Source organism: Macrotis lagotis, chromosome 6 (genome assembly GCF_037893015.1).
Source record: "Macrotis lagotis isolate mMagLag1 chromosome 6, bilby.v1.9.chrom.fasta, whole genome shotgun sequence".
Classification (NCBI taxonomy): domain Eukaryota; kingdom Metazoa; phylum Chordata; class Mammalia; order Peramelemorphia; family Peramelidae; genus Macrotis; species Macrotis lagotis.
In genome coordinates, this window is record NC_133663.1 from 112,911,260 (window position 1) to 112,933,218 (window position 21,959).

The window sequence follows — 21,959 nt, forward strand, 5'->3', positions numbered from 1 at the left end:
AATAAGTCATTCAGAATTGAACATTATGCAATTTTGCTGTTATTGACTACAATATTCTTCTTGTTCTGTTCATGTTATTATGCAACAATTAATACAACTTCCTTGCATTTTCTGAAATTACCTGTCATCATTCCATCTAACATAATTGTATTCCATCACAATCATCTAATGCAATCTGTTCAACCATTCTTCTTGATAGGCATTTCCCTTCTTTTCCAATTCATTACAACTCTAAAATATCTACTATAGATAGTTTTTAGGTATATGCCTCTTTTTTTTTGTTCTTTTTCTTTGACCTCTTTGGAATACAAGCTAATAGTGATATTACTGAGCCATAGTTCTATATCCCTTTTTGGAATAACTCCAAGTTGTATTACTCAATAGTTGGAGTAGTTCACTATTCCACCAAAAGGGTGTGAATGTCCGATTTTTTAAAAATTTACTCTAACATTAATGTTTTCTTTTTTCTATAACATTAAACAATATGATAGATGGGGGGTGGGATTTCAGTGTTGTTTAGATTTGCATTTCACTAATCATTAGTGGTTTAGACCATTTTATAAGAGTATAGATAGCATTAATTTCTTTTTCTAAAAATTGCCTGTATATACTTTGTCCATTCATAAATTAGGGATTGTTATATAGTTTATATAAATTTTATTCCATTTTCTTTTTAAATTTGAGAAGTGAGACCTTTATTAGGACAAAATTACCCCCCCTCCCAGTTTTCTACTTTCCTTTAATATTTACAGCATTTATTTCTACAAAAGCTTTTTTTTAGTTTTTTGCAAGGCAAATGGGGTTAAGTGGCTTGCGCAAAGCCACACAGCTAGGTAATTATTAAGTGTCTGAGACCGGATTTGAACTCAGGTACTCCTGACTCCAAGGCCGGTGCTTTATCCACTATTCCACCTAGCCGCCCTACAAAAACTTTTAAAATTTAATCAAAATTTTACATTCTGTAATTCTCTCTTCCTCTTATTTTGTCACAAATTATTTTTAGCCATAAATCTGAGAAGTAAAAAATTCCATGCTCCCCATATTTGCCTGTGCTATCAGACCTTACATTATTTGATGCTCTTTTGGCATATGTCTTGTTTTTGCTAAACTACTCCTCAATTTTCCCCAGAAATTTTGCCAAATATTGATTTATGATTCCAAACGTTTGGATCTTTGATTATATCAAACACTAAGATACCATAGTCTGTATGCTATAAAACTATAATTTATTTCTGTTGAACAAGTGGCTAATCTTCTCTACTGATTCACCACACCATTTGTTAATCAATAGCATATTGTTTTTATGATTATGTCTTTGTAATAGAGTTTGAGATCTGAAACTGTTATATCACCTTAACACTTTTCCCATTACTATTTTTTTCTTTTGAATGAATTGTGCTAATATTTTTCTAGATCAATAAAAGAATTTTGGCCTTCTGTAATGGAACTGAATAAGTAAATTAGATTACATAAATTTGTCATTTTTATTATATTATTAGCTTACCTATAAGCAATGCATATTTCTCCAGTTGTTTTTATCTGAATATATCTGTTTGAAAGTGTTGTCCCTCTGTTGGTCTTGGCAGGTAGACATTTAAGTATTTTTTATTCTCTGAAGTTAATTTAAATGAGTTTTCTCTTTTCAATTCATCCTGCTGTATACTAATGTCTGTGTATGAATTCTGATGTCAGTGTAAAGAAATGTTGACTATTTTTGTGACTTTGTTTTGTATGCATGAGCAGTCAGGTGGTGCTCTAGATACAGTGCTGGACCTGGAATCAGGAAGAATGTTCATCCTGACTTCAAATCTGACCTGAGATATTTGCTAGCTACATAACCATGGACAAGTCAATCAAACCTATTTGACAATGACTTTTTACTCTGTTTGCTTCAGTTTCTTCTTCTGCAAAATTAGCTGAAAAAGGACATGTCAAACAATTCCAGAATCTTTTCCAAGAAAAATAAAAATGTAGTCATAAAGAGGTAGATACAACTAAAAAAATTAAATACTATATCCAACTTTGCTGAGGGTGCTAGTTTTTAACTATTCCCTCAGATTCTCTAAGTATAACATCATATTGTCAGAGTGATAGTTTTGATTATTCATTGACTTTTCTAATTTAATTGGTGTTTCAATTTCATTTTCTTGTTTTATTGCCATAGTCAACAATCCTATTACATTACTGGCTAATAATAGCAATAAAGCTCATCATTGTTTCATCTTTGATCTTACTGGGAAGATGTTTGGGAAGTGAATTGGAAAGTAATTTTAACAAAGGATCCCTATAATCTCTTTCTGATTAGTTGTTGTAACTTTTTACCATCTATGGCCTGAAAACTCTCAAACTGCCCTCATCAGTGATGAGGTTACTCCCAAGAAAAACTGCTGGATTGCCTTGGAATTACCTGTGTTGAACTGAACTCCACTCTCATAACAATGACAAAGCTCTTTCCTTATGATGTCCTAAGTTGTCTTTGCCTAGAAAATTATTTCACTTTGAATTTTTCTTTTTCTTTTGTTTCTGATGATAAAGAATTTGATTTGAAGTATTACTTTTAAAGTTGCTTGGAGAAAAAATTTGTGAAAACTCAAATCACTCTCTGCCTTTATTCTGCCATTTTGGAGCTATCCCTCACTGTATCTTTTTCTATCATTATCTTTCATGAACCCCTGACACTATGTTCCCATTCATTATTAATTACTATAAATAATCCTATCAGACAAAATTATCTTTTAGAAATTTGTATTTATTAAGAAGCTATTGAAAGATACTCAAAACAAATTTAAAATCATGCATACTTGCCCACATGAACATACAGCATCAAATTAAAAGTGATTTTGAGGTCAAGCTTAGAGGATACATGTGCCAAAGAAGAAACTCATAGTACTTGCAATCTAAAAGTCTGATTTCTTTTTTTCAAACAGAATTAGTCCAGTGTGAAAAAAGTTAGAGTACTGAATCAGGATAAGGAAAACTTGTTTAATTACTAGGGAGTCAAATACCTTTTATCTGATTCTGTATTCTCAGTTGTAAATGGAGATAATAATAACACATTGAACAATTGCTGAGAGAATCAAATGGGGTATTATTGTTAAAGATGAATCCATAGTAGTTAAATAAAGGATTATTATTTTTCTTTCCCTTCCATATAATGTTCTCCTTGGGTATTGTACTACTTTCCACATTGCTATTTAGAAAGTCCTGAGTCTTCTTTTTCTCATGTGACATGATTCCTGATGTTGAGCTATCATGTATCTGTCAGGTCTTGATTTTCCAGGGGATTCAGCTGGCATATTCATGGTTTTTCCACAACTGTTAATTGTAACCCCTTCAGAAAATCCAAACTTTTCTGCAAAATGAATGATTTTGACTGTATTATATTAAAAAGATTTTGCACTAATAAAATCAATGGTGCCAAAATTAGAAGGAAAGCAAAAATCTGGGAAACAATCTTCATAACTAAGAGTTCTGCTGAAGGTTTCATTTCTAAAATATATAAAGAATTGCATAAAATGTATAGGGTTAAAAGTCATTCCCCAATTGATAAATTGTCAAAAGATATGAATAGACAGTTTTCAAATGAAAAAATAAAACTATATATAATCATATAAAAATGCTCTAAATCATTACTTATTAGAGAAATGCAAATTAAAATAACAATGAGGTATCAACCCACACTTATCAGATTTGTCAAGAAGAGGAAAAAGGGAAAATGATTAATGTTGGAGATGTTGTGGGGCAATTGAGACATTGATCCATTGCTAGTAGAGTTGTGAAGTGATCCAAACATTCTGGAGAGCAATATGTAACTATGCACAAAGAGCAATAAAAATGTTCATTACTTTGACCCAGAAATTTCAATTGTATGCCTATTTTCAGAAGAAATCATGAAAAAATGGGAAAAGTCCCACATGTTCCAAAAAATTCATAGCAGCTTCTTTTGTAGTGGCAATGAATTTGAAATTGCCCATCAATTGGGGAATGGCTAAACAAGTTATGCCAAATAAATACTATAGAACATTATTGTTCTTTAAGAATCCATAAATTGTTAGTTTCTAGAGAAGCATGGAATGACTTACAGGATCTGATGCTGACCAAAGGCAACATTATCAAGGGAACAATAGACAAATTAACAACAGCACTGTGAGATGATCTTGATGGAAACAGCTCCTCTCAGAAGTTCAGAGATATAGGGCAACCATATTGGAATGAATATGGACAAATGTTATCCCCATCCAGAGGAAGAAAAACAAAGCAAAAAAAAAAAAAAATAAAACAAATTCCTTCAGAATCTGATGAACACTTTATAAAAATTATCTCTTATGTATCTCTTTCCCTTAATCCTAATTCCTCCTAAAATTACTAATCTGTAAACTTCTTTACCCAAAATATGTATGCACAATGCTTATCTGACTGTTTGCTGCTAAGGAGAGGGATGTGAGAAGTAAATTTTGTAACTTAAAATATACATATACAGATGGATGAAAAAAAATTTAAAAGAAAATAAATTAAAACTAAACTTTTGATCTTAATGATGATTAGGATAATAAGGTAACAACATTTATACTTAAATATCCAACTAAAATTTCATATCTATCTTATATGTATCCTGTATTAATCCTTCTGGCTGGAAGTCCTCATTCCACTCCTAGAGCATTAATTCAATCACAGTGAATTAATCATTGATTCCTGGATGCAATTTGAACTTTAAAAGATAAATTGTACCAATATAATAGTCATTTCTAATGATGTATATCATATTTGCTTCAATAGTTATACTCCCATATACATTCCACTATTCTTGAATAAATGAGGGAAGATAATTTTAGTGTATGTCTTTTGATGATTGTAATTAATTTGAGTTTAGCTGCCTCTTTATTCTATTTCCTTTACATTATTGTACTCCTTTATATACTTCTTCTGATCATGTTTTATATTGGTTCTCTGAAATACTCATGTTTATGATCTCTAATTCTGACAAGCTATTTCATTACAGTGCATCCTGCAATGTGTTCCTTCCTAATTTTTATTCAAGCAATGGCAATCTATATTATTCTTCACTTGTTACTGCAACAAAACAAGAGCTAATGCAATGTCACAATCACCATATGTCCCCATGTATAAGATACACACTTTAAAAAAAATTTGGGTCTAAAAATTGGGAGCATCTTATACAGGGGTTGTAGAAATTTTTACTTAATTTTCCACTTTTTCATGCTTCATGTCTTTGCATTCATCGTTTCACTTTTTTTTCCTTGTATATTAAGTTACATTTTGTCACATTCTGTCCAGAAAGGGTTCAGAAAACATTCTCTACAATAATGAATTCGAGTTCAAAGTGATCCAGTTTGCAAGGGTGAATGGAAATCGTGCTGCTGAACAACACTTTGGTCCTCTTCCAACTATCCAAGACTGATCATAGGAAGAAGAACTTTCCTGAAAACACCAAGGCAGAAGGAGGTGGTGAGAGGCAAGTCAGTCAAATGGGCTGAGTTAGAGAGGGAACTGAAGATACTAGTTGAAGAGCAAAGAGTCACTGAAATTCCTGTGTCCACAAGGATGGTTCAGCAGGAGGCAAGAAGAATTGCTGATGAAAAAGAAGTGACTGATTTCAAAGGAGGAAATAATTGGTGCTTCATGTTCATGAAACAGAGTGGACCAAGCATGCATCCATTCACCAGACATCCCCAGGGAGAGCTTGTGGTCAATCACTGCCCAGGCAGGGTACAAGTCAGAGCGTCTCTTAAGACAGTGATTCCTCATCAAAAACAGATGGGAGGAACTAATGGATAGGAGTTTTGACAGTGATGAGTTGTATGAATTTTGTGATAAACAAAACTTTACTTCATTAACATTATGTAATACATTTTTTTCAAATTTGGGGGCCCAAAATGAAGGTGTATCTTATACATGGGGAAATATGGTAGTATTCCTGTGTTAGGGGGCATTCCAAATATTTTGTCTCAGAATGATTAGCTAATTTATAGTTCTTCCTTCAAAGTTTTAGTGTCTGCCCTCTTATAGCTAATAAACTAAGTATCAGGTGTATACTTTTATTATATTTTCCTAACTTGGATGTTTGAGGCAAATTGTAAGAGTTGTTTTATTGGCATTTATCTTATTAATGATTTCGTGCAATTTTTTACTTATTTGAAATTGCACAATTTATAACATTTAGCAATTTATTCTTTAGGAATATAAGGATTTGTCTAATATATTAGTGTTGATTTTCTATATTTTTGGAAGTATATATGTTAAATTTCAAACCAAAGTTTTTCTCATTAATTCAGGTATTTTATTTTAGTTAATTTCACATATTCAAGAGTTATTAAATTTATATAATGAGATTTACTTTATTTTTGTAATCATTTTTATTCAGGTTTGCTTAAAAACTCATTCATGAACCTAGATTGAAGCAGCACCTTTCAGAAATTCAGAGAGCTAGGATTAATATATTGGAACTGCTATGGATAATGTTATCCTCATCCAGAGGAAGAAAAACTAAACAAAGCAAGATAACTGATGAATACTTTATAAAAATTATCTCTTATGTAACTTTTCCCCTTAATCCTAATACCTCATAAAGAAAATGACTAATATGCAAATAAGTTTGACCAAAATTTGTATATGCAATGCTAGCCTAAATGTTCCTCAATGAAGGGGGGAGGGAGGATTTATTCATTCATACATACATTTTATTTATTTGTTTGTTTATTTATTTGTTTTAAAATTTATTTCTTTATTTTCAGCCATATGTACATGCATATTTCCAAGTTACAAAATTTCCTTTCATCCTCAATTCCCACCCCTTCCCTTCAGCAGGAAACAGTCAGGTTAGCATTTTACATAAAATTTTGCTAAACATGTTGACATTTTAGGAATTTTTGTTATGAGGAATTAGGATTAAGGAAAAGAGAAATATAAAAGATAATTTTTATAATTTGTTTATCAGATTTGGAAGGATTTTTTTCCGTTTTGTTTCATTTTGTTTTTCTTCCTCTGGATGGGGATAATATAGTCCATAACGAGTCAAAAACAGTTGTCCTAGTTCTCTGGACTGCCAGGAGGTACAAGGAAATTTTGTAATTTAAAAATATATATCTGTATATAGGTGAAAATAACTAAAAAAAATAACTAAATAAAAAATTCATGCCCAAGTCATTGATGCCACAATTACTTTAAATATACAACATTTTACATTTGTGTTTTCAGTACATTTGAATCTTGTTGTATTTAATGGTGTAACATAGAGAGTAATCCTAATTTGTTTTTCATTCATTTCCAGATTTATCAACATAATTTTATTTTGTTAAGGTTTTTTTTCCAAGGGAAATGGGGTTAAGTGACTTGCCCAAGGCTACACAGCTAGGCAATGACTAAGTGTCTGAGGGCAGATTTGAACTCAGGTCCTCCTGAATACAGGGTCCATGCTCTATCCACTGCACCATATAGCCACCCCCAACATAATTTTAATTTTCCCATTTATAAAACATTTATTCATCTCCTACACACATCTCATCCAAACTGAAAATACTGTTATTGGAGCTTCTTACTGAATTTTACCATTATGCCATTTGAATATATTACATTTTCTATTTTTGAATAAACTTCAATCATTTTATACAACTTTTGAAATGTACTTTACATAGAAATAAATTTAGATTGATGTGGCTCTTTCAAAAATAATATTTGTGAGCTTCTGACAAAAATAGCAGAGAGAAGACAGGCACTGTGATAGGTGCTCTCTCTTTCCTCTCAGAAATAACATGAGAGAAACCTCTTAACAGAAATTCAATCAACAAAACCCAAATAGAGAAGCTAGGAGAAGAACACCTACCAAGAAGATCTGTCTAAGGGGACCATGTGTGAACCAGGAGACAAGATCAGAGATGGGGACAGCAGTTGGGCAAAACCAGAGGGTCAGCCTCAACCCTGGAGTCTTTGGTGAGTGGAGGGTGCAAGATCCAGTTTTAGCAGCAGAGTCTTTGGATAGGGGGCGAAGAGCTACAGGAGGGTGAGTTCCAGCACAGAGTCTTAGAGAATACCTGGAGAACACCCAGCTGGGCCAGGGTCCTGAGTAGCACACTTTCAATAGTGCTCTTTGCCCAGAACAAACAATAAACAACTCACACCACCACCACCCCCAACATAGTGGGCAACATAGTCCACTCAATAGAAAGAGATTAACTCCCTCTCCCTGTTGCTGAGGACCTCAATACAGGGAAATAAAACAGCAGTCCTTAGTGGCTGGCCCTTGGAATTACTAAGCCAAGTGATCAAAGCCACTAGGATCTTCAAAAGCAAACCTCTGAGAGCCAATCTCCCCAACACAAGAAGAAAAATGGTCAGAGAAAAGGGGGGGCCCATGGAGAAATATTTAGAAGAGACAGATTCTAACTCAGAGAGATATAGCACTGCTGAGGAGAATATGAATTGGTCTTCCGCCCAGAAAGACTTCCTTGAAGAATTCAGGAAGGAGTTTAAAAAGAAAAGAAACTCATGAGAAAATTAACACATTGCAAGAGAAAATTTTCATTATGCAACTAGAAAACAAATTCTTGGAAAATACAATTGGACAAATATAAAATGAGAGTAATTTTCTCAGACCTTCAACTGGGCTAATGAAAAAAGGAAATGATTCTCTCAGAAATACATTTGGGCAAATAGCAAAATCCTTCAAAAATAGAATGGACCAAGGATAAAAGGAGTTGAAAAAGATAAATGAAGAAAGATGCCCTCTAAAAAAAAGAATGGAATTGGTGGAAACTAATGACTTCATGAGACAACAAGATTATGTTAAACAAAACCAAAAGATAGAAAAAAATAGAAAAGATGTAAAATGCCTCATCAGCAAAATCACTGACCTCAACAATAGTTTGAGAAGGGAGAATCTTGGAAATATTGGTCTTTCTGAGTAGATTGAAGATAAAAAGTCTGTACTTAATATTACAGGATTTAGTGATGGAAAATTGCTCTGATATTATGGAACCAGAGGGCAAAATAGTTATTGGAAGAATACATCATTGGAAGAATAGATCTCCTCCAGAAAGAGATCCTAAAATGAAAGCACCAGGGAATGTTGTGGCCAAATTTAAGGACTATCAGATAAAAGAAAAAAAATCCTGCAAGAAGCTAGAAAGACAAAATTTAAATACCAAGGAGTCACAGTAAGGATTATGCAGGATTGGCCCCAGTAATATTAAGGGAATCAAAGGACTTGGAATGAGATATTCTGAAGAGCAAGGAATCTTGGAAAGCAGCCAAGAAGCTGAGTCTTCTCTTCCAGGGAAACAATGGACATTTAATGATGAAAAGACTAAAGCTAAATAGAAAAATGTGGACATCAGGAGACACATGAAAAGGTAAATAAAAAACTGCTATCTAATAAGATGAAACTATATACCCACATGGGAGAAAGAGTCTCATAACTCTTGAGAATTGTAACTCTATTAGAGAGAATAGGCAGACCCAGAAGTGATGGCTTTTTTGCGACTCAGATACAATGATTTAAAATTAATACCTCCTTAAAAAGAGGGAGGGTAAGCAGAAGGGACTTTGGAGGGAGACTGAATGGGGTAAATCTCATTACATCAAGAGGCAAAAAAGACCTATTGTTATTGACAGAAAGAAGGGAGGAGGTGAGAAACACCTGAATCTTCATCTCATAAGACTTGGCTTAAAGTTAACTTAGATACTTAATCCAGTTAAGAAACTAATTTTACCTTTCAAGTATTAAAAGGTGAAAATGATGGGCAGGACAGGGAGGGGGAAATAAAGGGGAAATAACAGAAGGAAGGGAAGAAGGAAAAAAGGGAAAGGGAAAAAAAAGGGGAGGGTGGTTGATATAAGAGGGCAAACACACTGAAGGTGGTGGTATTCAGAAACAAAATACTGGGGAATATGTATAAAGGGGGAAAATACAACATGGAGGACAATAAAAAGTTAGTAATTATAAATTTGAATATGAATTGGATGAACTCTCCCTTAAAAAGTAAGTGAATAGCAGAGTGGGTTAAAAACCAGAATCCTACAATATGCTGTTTACAAAAAACTCATTTGAAACAGAGAGATACATATAGAGTAAAGGTAAAAGGATGGAACAAAATATATTTTGCTTCAGCTGAAGTGAAAAAAGCATGGACAAAGCAGCTGAAAAAATAGACTTAAAAGATATAAGGAAGGAAACAATATCCTCCGAAAAGTTACCATATACAATAAAACAATTTCAATGCAAAATGTGTATGCACCCAATAGGACAGCACCCAAATTCTTAGAGGAGAAGTTGAAAGAGCAACAGAAAGACTAGAGAGCAAAACTACTAGTGGGAGACCTCAACATCGCATTTCTAGATTTAAATAAATCAAATCATAAAATAAACAAGAAGGAAGTTAAAGTGGTAAAGAGATGGTTAGAAAACCTAGATATCATAGACCTATGGAGGAAATTGGGGATAGAGAGGAATATATATACATTTTTTTTTAGTACATGGCACTTACAAAAGAAAATTGACCATGTACTAGGACATAAAAACCTAGTGATCAATTGCAGAAAAACAGAAATAGTCAATACATCTTTCTCAGATCATAATGCAATAAAAATCATATGCAATGCTGGGTCAAGGAGATATAGACCCATAATTAATTGGAAACTAAATAACCTCATTTTAAAGAATGAGTAGATCAAGCAACAAATTATAGAAAGAATTAATTATTTCATCCTAGGAAAAGACAATAATGATACAACATACCAAACCCTATCGGATACACTCAAGGCAGCTGTTAGGGGATATATTTTGTCTTTAAATGCTTACCAGAATAAATTAGATAATGAACAAATCAATGAACCAAATATTCAACTTAAAAAATTAGAGAAAAAACAAATTAAAAACCCCCAATTACATACCAAATTAGAAATTCTAAAAATTAAAGGACAAATTAACAAAATTGAAAGCAAGGAAACTATTGAAATTATAAATAAAACCAAGATCTGGTTTTATGAAAAAAACAAGAAAATTGATAGACATCTGGTCAATCTAATTAAAAAAAGAAAGAAGAAAATCAAATTGCTAGAATCATAAATGAAAAAGGTAAAATCACCACCGAAGAGGAAGAAATTAAAGTAATATTTCAGAGTATTTTGCCCAACTCTATGTCAATAAATTTGACAATCTAAGTGAAATAGAAAAATGTTTACAAAAATATAAGTGGCCCAGATTAAATGAAAAGGAAATTGAAAACTTACATAACCCTATCTCCGAAAAAATAAATTCAACAAACCATTATTGAACTCACTGAGAATAAAACTCCAGTGCCTGATGGATTCAAAAGTGAATTCTATCAAACATTTAAGGATCAATTGCTTCCAATTCTATAAAAACTCTCTGGAAAAATAGGTGAAGATGGAACTCTGCCTAACTCTTTCTATGACACCAATATGGTGCTGATACCTAAACCAGGAAGAGTTAAAACAGAGAAAGAAAATTGTAGACCTATCTCCCTGATGAATATAGATGAAAAAAATCTTAAATAAAATCTTAGCAAAATGATTACAATTTATCACTAAGATAATATATTATGATCAAGTAGGATTTATCCCAGGAATGCAGGGTTGATTCAATATTAGGAAACCTGTTAGTATAATTAATTATATCAAAAACATACCTATCAGCAATCATATGATCATACCAATAGATGTTGAAAAAGCTTTTTTTTAGGTTTTTGCAAGGCAAATGGGATTAAGTGGCTTGCCCAAGGCCACACAGCTAGGTAATTATTAAGTGTCTGAGACTGGATTTGAATCCAGGTACTCCTGACTCCAAGGCCAGTGCTTTATCCACAATGCCACCTAGCAGCCCCTGAAAAAGCTTTTGATAAAATACAGCACCAATTCCAAATAAAAACACTAGAGAGTATAGGAATAAGTGTTTTTTTTTTTTACTTAGAAAAATAAGTAGTATCATTGCAGGAAAGGATTATAGCAATCTGCTGTTTGATAAACCTATTGGGATAAAAACTCTCTCTTTGATAAAAACTGCTGGGAAAATTGGAAGTTAGTATGGAAGAAAATTAGATTAGACCACCACCTCACATCCTATTCCAAGATAAGATCCAAATGGATAGTGGATTTAGACATAAAACACAATATTATAAGCAAACTAGAAGATCAATGAGTAGTTTACCTGTCAGATCTATGGAAAGGAAATAGGTTATGACCAAGAAAGTGATGGAGAACATCATCGAAACAAACTAGATAATTTTGAATACATTAACTTAAAAGGCTTTTGCACAAACAAAACCCTGTAACCAAGAGCAAAAGAAATGTAATGAATTGTGAAACAATTTTTGCAATTACTATTTCTGACAAAGGACTCATTTCTTTAAATATACAGAGTTCTGAGGCAAATTTTCAGAAAAATAAGCCATTGCCCATTTGACAACTGGTGAAAGGATATGCAAAGACAATTTATAGCTGAGGAAATCAAAGCAATCCAAAGTCATATGAAAAATTGCTCCAAATCATTGCTTATTAGAGAAAAGTAGATTAAAATATCTCTGAGATACCACCTCACAACTTTCAGGCAGGCCAACATGACTAGAAAGGACAATAATTGTTGGAAAGGATGTGGGAAATCTGGGACACTAATGCATTGTTGGTGGAGCTGTGATCTCATCAAGCCTTTCTGGAGATCATTTTGGGATTATGCCCAAAGGGCAACAAAAACGTGTATACCCTTTGACCCAGCAATACCACTACTGGATCTTTACCCTGAAGGGATGATAAAAAAGGGGGCACAAAAATATTTATAGCAGCCCTGGTTATGGTGGCAAAAATTTGGAAATTAAGTGAATGTCCTTCAGAATGTGTGTGTGTGTGTGTGTGTGTGTGTGTGTGTGTTGTGTGTGTGTGTGTATATATATATATATATATATATATATATATATATATGTATGTATATATGTCATGGAACACTACTGTTCTATTAGAAACCAAGAGAAATGGGAATTCAGGGAATCCTGGAAAGATATGCATGAACTGATGCTGAGCGAGAAGAGAAAAACCAGAAAAACATTGTACACCCTAGCAGAAACATGGAGGTGATGATGAACCCTGATGGACTTGATCACTGCTTCAGTGCAAGAACCAGGAACAATTTTAAGCTATCTGCAATGGAGAATACCATCTATATCCAGAGAAAGAATTATGGACTTTGAACAAAGACTAAAGACTTTTACCATGAAATTAGGGGAAAAAGCATTATATTATTATGTAATTTTTTATAATCTCATACTTTATTTTTCTTCCCTAAGGATATGAATTCTCTGTCATCACATTCAACTGAGATGAATGATTACCAATGGACCAATGCAAGCAATTACAGAATGCCTTCTGTGGGGAGTGGGGGGAGGGAAGCAAGAATAGGGTAAAATTGTAAAACTAAAAATAAATAAATTCATTCTTTAAAAAAAATAATAAGCTATATCTACCTGAAATAATCAACAAGCTTTATATGTAATTCAGTGAGGCTAGAGGCATTTTGAGTAAAATCAGGGGTGAAACAAGGGTGCCCATTGTTACCACTACTATTCCATATCATATTGGAAATGATAGCCTCAGCAATAAAAGAAGAAAAAGAAATGGAAGGAATTAGAACAGGGAAGGAAGAGACAAAATGCTCATTCTTTGTAGATGATATGATGGTGTACCTAGAGAATACCAAAAGGTCATCTAAAAAACTACTAGAAATAATGAGCAACTTTTGCAAAGTAGCAGGATATAGAATAAACCCTCATCATTCCTCCACATTTCTATATATGACAACCAAGATACAGCAGAAAGAGCTAAAAAAGAGAAATCTCATTCAAAATGACCTCAGACAAAATAAAATACCTGGGACTCTACCTGCCAAGAGAGACTCAAAAACTCTTTGAAAACAATTACAAAATTCTTCTCACTCAAATAAAATCAGATTTAAATACCTTGGCAAACACCAACTGTGCAGTGATAGGATAGGTTGAGCTAATATAATAAAAATGACAATTCTGCCAAAGCTAAACTACGTGTCTAATGCCCTAACAATCAAAATTCCAAAGAAATTACTTTAATGAATTAGAAAAAGTTATCAGCAAATTCATATGGAGAAATAAAAAGTCAAGAATTGCCAAGGATTCAATGAAAAAAAGTGCAAAAGAAGGTGACTTAGCCTTACCAGATCTACAATTTTATTATAATGTATCAGTCCTCAAAACTGTCTGTTATTGGCTAAGAAACAGAGTTGTGGGTCACTGGAATAGACTAGGTGCAACAGCAGGAAATGATTATAGTAATCTGCTGTTTGATAAACCCAAAGTATCCAATTATTGGGATAAAAACTCTCTTCAGTAAAAACTGTGGGGAAAATTGGAAGTGAGTATGAAAGAAACTTAGATTAGACCATCACCTCACATCATATACCAAGATAAGAACCAAATGGATACAGAATTTAGACATAAATAAACAGTATTATAAGCAAACTAGAAGATCAGGGAATACTTTACCTGTTAGATATATGGAAACAGAAAAGGTCTATGACCAAGAAAGAGATAGAGAACATCATTCAAGTCCAACTAGATAATTTTGACTACATTAAATTGAAAAGATTTTGCACACACAAAAGCACTGTAACCAAGATCAAAAGAAATGTAGTAAATTGGAAAACAATTTTTGCAACTACTATTTCTGACAAAGGACTCATTTCTACAATATATAATGAACTGAGTCAAATTTTAAATAAACCAAGACATTCCCCCAATTAACAACTAGTCAAAGGATATGCAAAGGCAATTTACAGCTGAGGAAATCAATGCAATCCATAGTCATATGAAAAATTGCTCCAAATCATTGCTTATTAGTGAAATGTAAATTAAAGTGTCACTGAGATACCATCTCACACCTCTCAATATGACTAGAAAGGACAAAGAGCAATGTTGAAAGGGTTATGGGAAATCTGGAACACTAATACGTTGTTGGTGGACCTATAAACTCATCCAACTTTTTTTTAATTTTTGCAAGGCAAATGGGGTTAAAGTGGATTGCCCAAAGGCACACAGCTATGTAATTATTAAGTGTCTGAGGCCAGATTTGAAATAAGGTACTCCTGATTCCAGGAATGCTATTCTACCCACTTGCCCACCTAGTTTACCCTCATTCAAACTTTCTGCAGAACAATTTGGGATTATGCCCAAAGGGCAACAAAATGTACATACACTTTGACCCAGAAATATCACTACTGGGTCTGTACCCAGAAGAGATGACAAAAAAGGGTTGAAACATCACTTGTACAAAAAACTACTAGAAATATATACCAGCCCTCTATGTGGTGGCAAAAAATTGGAAATTAAGTGAATGTCCTTCTATTGGTGAATGGCTTAACAAAAGTGTGGTATTATGTATGTCATGGGACACTATTGTTCTATTAGAAAACAGGAGGGATGGGAATTCAGGGAATCCTAAAAAGATTTGCATGAAATTATGCTGAGCAAGATGAGCAGACCCAGAAAAACATTGCACATACTAACAGCAACGTGGTGGTGATGATCAACCCTGATGGACTTGTCCATCCCTTCAGTGCAACAATCAAGGACAATTATGACCTATCTGCAATGGGAAATAGCATCTGTATCCAGAGAAAGAATTATGGACTCTGAACAATGACCAAAGACTATTAATTGTCAAATTAGAAAAAAAAGTGTTATATTATGCAATTTTACTATTGCATAGTTTATTTTTCTTCCTTTAGGATATGATTCCTCTGTCATCACATTCATCTGAGATCAATGTATAACATGGAACCCATGTAAATACTAACAGAATGCCTTCTGTGGCGGGTGCAGGGAGGGAGGCAAGAATGGGTAAAAGTTGTAAAACTCAAAATAAATAAAATCTTTCTTTAAAAACTTGCTATTTCCTTTAAATAGTTAATAAATCTAAGTAACTTTTTTCTTCCCTCCATGTTAAACCATCCAATACATAATATGTCAAACATCTATTTATTAGCTCTTTTGCAGGATGAAGATAAAATTTTCCTGCACATGCCCTTGGCATTTAATTTGGCTATTTATAATAGTCAAAATATCTTAGTCATTTAAAGTTTTTTCTTAAGACAACACTGTTGGTAATGTGTACAATGTTCTCTTGGTTCCCATCATTTTGATTTTGTTACATAATCATATTTAAATGAATTAAAATCAATTTTTAAAAATAATTTTTATAAGATTTTCATACTTGTATTTTCAATATGAAATTTAACAAGATAGAATTGTACTATTTTGTGGTTTCCTGAATTATTTTCTCATCCTTTGGCCCAAAATGTAAAGTAGAAATTATGTAATTTAATTGAGAAAGGTTTTTCTTTTCTTTTCTTTTCTTTTCTTTTCTTTTCTTTTCTTTTCTTTTCTTTTCTTTTCTTTTCTTTTCTTTTCTTTTCTTTTCTTTTCTTTTCTTTTCTTTTCAGTACCAAAGAGTTATTTATGGTATCTTTATAGTACAAATTTTTAGAGAGTCATAAGGCTGCAGAGCTAATATTAAATCTCCTATTACTTTGATCAATAGTATTGGACAAGCTAGCAAACCTCTGTTATCCTCATTATTCATGTCTAAAATGGCATATTTTTATTCTATAACTCTTAAAATTCTCTTTTAATTGGGGGGGGCAGGTTGAGCAGTGGATAGAGCACCAGTCCTGGAGTCATTAGTACCTGAATTAAAATCTTGCCTCAGACACTTAATTATTACATAGTTGTGTGGCCTTGGGCAAACCACTTAACTCCATTGCTTTGCAAAAAGCTAAAAAAACCTCTTTTAGTTTCAAACTTGTAAGATTTAATTGAAATCATTATCCTAAGAAAGAAAACTAAAAAAGAAATTGAAAGATTTCCAATAAAGAAAAAAAGTATATCCTCAAAAACACTTTAAAATGAAAATATCTTAATGATTTAGTAAAGTATAATATTTCTTAATTCAAGTGTTTAGCATTATTGAATATGATTACCATCACTGCAATATGTAACTTATCTAAAATATTTAGTGACCTATTTTATTTTATATGTATAAATGTAAATATGATCTCAAATTTTCTAAATATTTGCTCTTCTTCCCAGATAATATGTCCCATAATATTTTAGTAGCTATTGAGAGAATGCATATATATATATACATAATTCAATAAATTTAGTGTTATCATAAGAGATTTTTGAAAGCTAGAGGAAAAATGCATATAGTCAATAAAAAGGAACATTTCCAAATGTGACCATGATCAGTTGATAGCATGAAGTTTAATTGTACCTTCAGTTTTCAGCAAATGGGCAATGCAGGGGATAATGCAAGACTTGCTCATCCCTTCAGTGCAACAATTTTGGTCTATCTGCAATAGAGACATTTATATCCAGAGAAAGAATTATGAACTTTGACCAAAGACCAAAGACTATTACCACCAAACTAGAAAAAACATTATATTATAATTTAATTTCTCCATCTCATATTTTATATTTCTTTCTTAAAGTTATGATTCCTCTGTCATCACATTCATCTGAGATCAATGTATAACATGGAGCCCATGCAAACACTAACAGAATGCCTTCTGGGGGGTGGAGGGAAGCAAGAATGGGAAAAAAAATTGTAAAACTCAAAATAAATAAAATCTTTCTTTAAAATATAAAATAAAAGTAACCATGGAAAAAAAAGAAAGTTCAGAAAAGGTAGTTAAATAGAATGTGAATGAGGTGAAGTTTCTATATGAATCATTGAAGGCAAAATTTAGATAGTCTCGAGAGGTGTAAAGACACAAACGAAGGATGGTAGAATTGAGTAATCCCTAAGATTAGAAGGATGTCTAGGAAAAAAAAATTCTAATAGGAATAGGGATTGTAAAGGATAGGCAGAAGAAAATTTTCCAACATGAGAATACAAATAAGAATTTATGCTAAAATCCAGGAAGTCAAGAAGGGATCATGAAATGGCAATCCCATTCAGTATTGTGGTCTCTAAAACACAATTTCTTTTCTTTGAAATAAATAAGATTCTTGGTGATATGTGTCAATGGTGATATTAAGAAAATTTACCCAAAACTGATCCAGATCAAAGGCTCTTTCAAAAGATATTTTTGTACTACATAAAAGAAACAATTACTGGTACTTTTTTGGTGCAGTCAAACCATGAATATCCAACAAATATCTGTTCTGTGTCCTTTTCTTTTTTTCCATATAAACTATTACACTTGGTAATCTAAACAACAATCCATTGTGTACCTTAAACTTCATCGTAATCTATCTCCAGTGAATCTTTTTCTTCCTGCTTTTCCTAAAATAGGACATATTATCTACCAAATATTGAAAGAAAATAATTTACTTTGATTTTTTAAAAATTTGATAAAAAAAGGTTTCAAAATGAATCATTTGTACAAATATGGTCTCGATATCCAAGACCATTCACCATTCATATGGAGATTTTCAAGGCCTTCTGTTCCTTATCTATAAGTTCTATCTTTTCTATATTTCTTTGACATTTATTTAAACTCAACCTTTTTCAGGAAGTCTTTCTTAATTCATCTTTTTTTTTGGCAAGGCAATGGGGTTAAGTGACTTGCCCAGGGTCACACAACTGGTAATTATTAAATTTCTGAGCTTAGATTTGAACTCAGGTTCTCCTGAATCCAGAACCTGTGCTCTATCAACTGCACCACTTAATTGCCCCATTAATTCATCTTTTTTTTACATTTAATTTTTTCACTCAATTATAGGTAAACAATTTCAAACATTATTTTGTAAAAAATACAATTTGACATACAAAATCTCTCTCTGCCTCCCAACTCCATCTTCTTTGAGGAAGCAAAAGCTTGTGATATAGATTTTACATGTGCAATACTACCATGTTGCAAAAGAAAGGTCGGACAAAAAAAACAAAATAGAAATAAAAGCAATAGCAATAAAGCTTTTTAAAACATGTTTTGATCTACATTAAGTTACCATCATTAATTCCCCCCCCATTATAGAAAATTTAATGAGAAATTTTTCTCGTCAAAAGTGCTTGCAAATGGGGTGGTTAGATGATACAGTGGATAAAACACCAGCCCTGGAGTCAGGAGTACCTGAGTTCAAATCCAGCCTCAGTCACTTAATAATTACCTAGCTGTGTGGCCTGAGACAAGCTACTTAACCCTATTTGCCTTGCAAAAACCTAAAAAAAATTAAAAAAATGAAAAAATCCTTGTAATTATTTTGAAACATTGTGTCACTGAAAATAGATAATTCATTCACAGTATATCATCATACAATGTTGTCATAAAATAGTGCAATAAACTATACACAGTGTTTGTCTGATCATTCTCATTTTACTTTGCATCAGTTCATGTAAGTCTTCCAATGGATGCAAATAATAGAATATAATATTTTCAAAATATGTATCTCTCCAAATGGTGAGGTGACCTGTTATTGGTCCCTCTTAATTTATAGGTCCTGATGACTTTCATAATTGTTTTGATTAGAAAAAGAAGATTTCTCTGAGGCAGTGCCTCAGTTAGCAAAAGAGATTTATTGCAAAACCTGGATGTCTTGGTTCCCTTGAAATGCAAGATTTTATTTTTTTAAACCCTGAGAGAACCTCACCATAAATTATCCCACTCAATGTATTTTCAGGTTTCTTTTTTTTTTTACATTCTTAATGTATATATCACGATGGCAATCTTTGAGTCAGTGGGTCCAAATATTCTTTGCATAATTTAAGGTACTTTTCCAAAATCATTGTACTAATTCGCAAATCCACCAATAATGCAGTAATGTACTTGTTATTAACAATCCCTCCAACACTGAAGATTACTCTAAGGGATTATTGAGGGTGACAGAGAGGTCATTGTGTGACTGGGAATGGCCTAGCAGTCCTCTTGACCAGGTACACTCTTAGCATAATTTTTCTGGGTTGGCTCTTTGGATCTTCTTATCTGTTCTGCCTGTTTGGAAACTCCTGGAATACTGTGTGAGAGTACTAAGACTGAGCAAGTATACTTTCTGAATTCACTGATCATCTACTGTCCATGAGCTTGGAAGCATTGTATTATTGACTCTTTGGAGAATGTCATGTATATAGGAGGAAACCAAAACTATAAAGTGTATTTAAACTCCTGCTTGATGCTAAATAAGCAGATAACATGCCAGCTTTGTCTCCAGCCTCTTCAACACTCACCTGAGAACTTGACTTCAGTTGGACTGAGTCAAGCAATAAGTTACAATAGTTGCAAGTAACAGATGAGCCAGCTGGCACACAACAAATGGCGCCCAAATGTGGGGCTTGAAGGCTGAAATAAGCTGATTTCAGACCACCTCATCAGAGTCCAGGAGAAGGACCAATCAGAACCACATATGAAAGGACTGAGACTTTGGGCTATCATATAAGAGAGGGGAAATAGCTTCCAAGTGATATCCCAGAGTGAAGACTTTGAAGAGCTAACAGGGTAGCTGTTATCATGGGGCAGAAACTAGGAGTATCTGAAAGGGACAGTTATATCAGAATCATACATAAAATGATAAAAGGAAAAGGATGCATGGTAATGCTTAAAAAGATTAGGGAATTCCTAGAAGTAGCAGAAAAAGTATCCCCTTGGTTACATGAAGAAGGGAGTCTGGATCCAGACAGATGGAAAATTGGGGGGGGGGGGGGGATGGATTTCAGAATATCAGAGAAACAAACCTGAAGAAGTTCCTCTAACAGTTTTTATTATGTACAATCTAATAAAAATGGACTTGAGAACTTCTATTATTTTAAAGTAAAATACGTCATTTGCTGAACTTCGGAGAAGGAGGAAGAAGATAGAGGTCTGAGCTCACCACCAAGGATGTATCAAATACTTAGTATTTATCCTAATCTAAGGAAGTTAGAACAAAGAAGCATGGGGAAAATCAAAAGTAAAAGCAGGCTATATCTTCCTCCTCCAAGGACCAAAGAAAAAGAAACTGAATATTATCAAGAAAGGCTTGGATTACTTCTACAGCACCATCTAGGGAGAAATGTGAGCATTACAAGAGGTGATTAAAAAGGTCAGGAAACAAGGATCACAGTTTTAGGGATCTAGGGGCAGAGTTTCAGTTATATCCTGTTGTTGAGGAGCTGGATCCTTTTAATCCAGGAATCCTTAGGCGAAGATATGAGCCAAAGACATAAAGGCAGTCAGAAACTTGAAGAAGGCTGTGGGGGAACATGAAGTGAGCTCACCTTTTTCCAGTTACAAGTGGATAATCTTACATACTCCATATTAACACCCACTGATTGGAAGCACATAAGGCATGTTTATCACCTGTCACCTCTTTTGGATGACAGAATTTGTAGAACAGTGCAGAGAGATGGCTTTGAGGCATGCACAAGGTCCCAATGTCACTATATATTATGAACAATTAAGTGTCACAGGTCAATTTACCAACAATGCAGATCAGTTAAATTATGGGGTAGAAGCATATGAAAGAATTGCCACCTATGTAAAGAATACATGGGGATGTATCCCAATACAAAATGAAAACAAAGAACCATTTGCAACTATCAGACAAAGAAATGATGAGGCTTTTGTAGATTTATTTGCCTGGTTGCAGGAAGCAGTAGAGAGAACTTTTGGAAATGAAGCAGGAATAGATATATTAATAAAAAAAAATCAGCATGGGCTAATGCGAATGCTGATTGTCAGAAAGCAATGATTGGCTCAAGAAGAGATCTCACCATTAAAGAAATGATTCAAACATGTGACTGAGTAGGGTCTCAGGTGTATCATGCAGAAATGATGACAGAGACATTTGCTAATATACAAGTGAGGGATAAAGGGAAATGGATTTGCTTTGTGGAAAATCTGGACATTTAAAGAAAGATTATAAGAGTGTCAAAATAGTCAGGGCACATTGTCCAAAAACTCCATGCCCAAAGTGTAAAAGGATAGGAAAGTGGGC

The 21,959-nt window shown here is 33.2% G+C and overlaps 1 pseudogene; it reads left to right on the forward strand.

The window, feature by feature from the left end:
- Positions 1 to 7,892: 7,892 nt before the first annotated feature.
- Positions 7,893 to 21,959, forward strand: part of LOC141492190 (jhy protein homolog) — an 87,766-nt pseudogene continuing 73,699 nt past the window's right edge.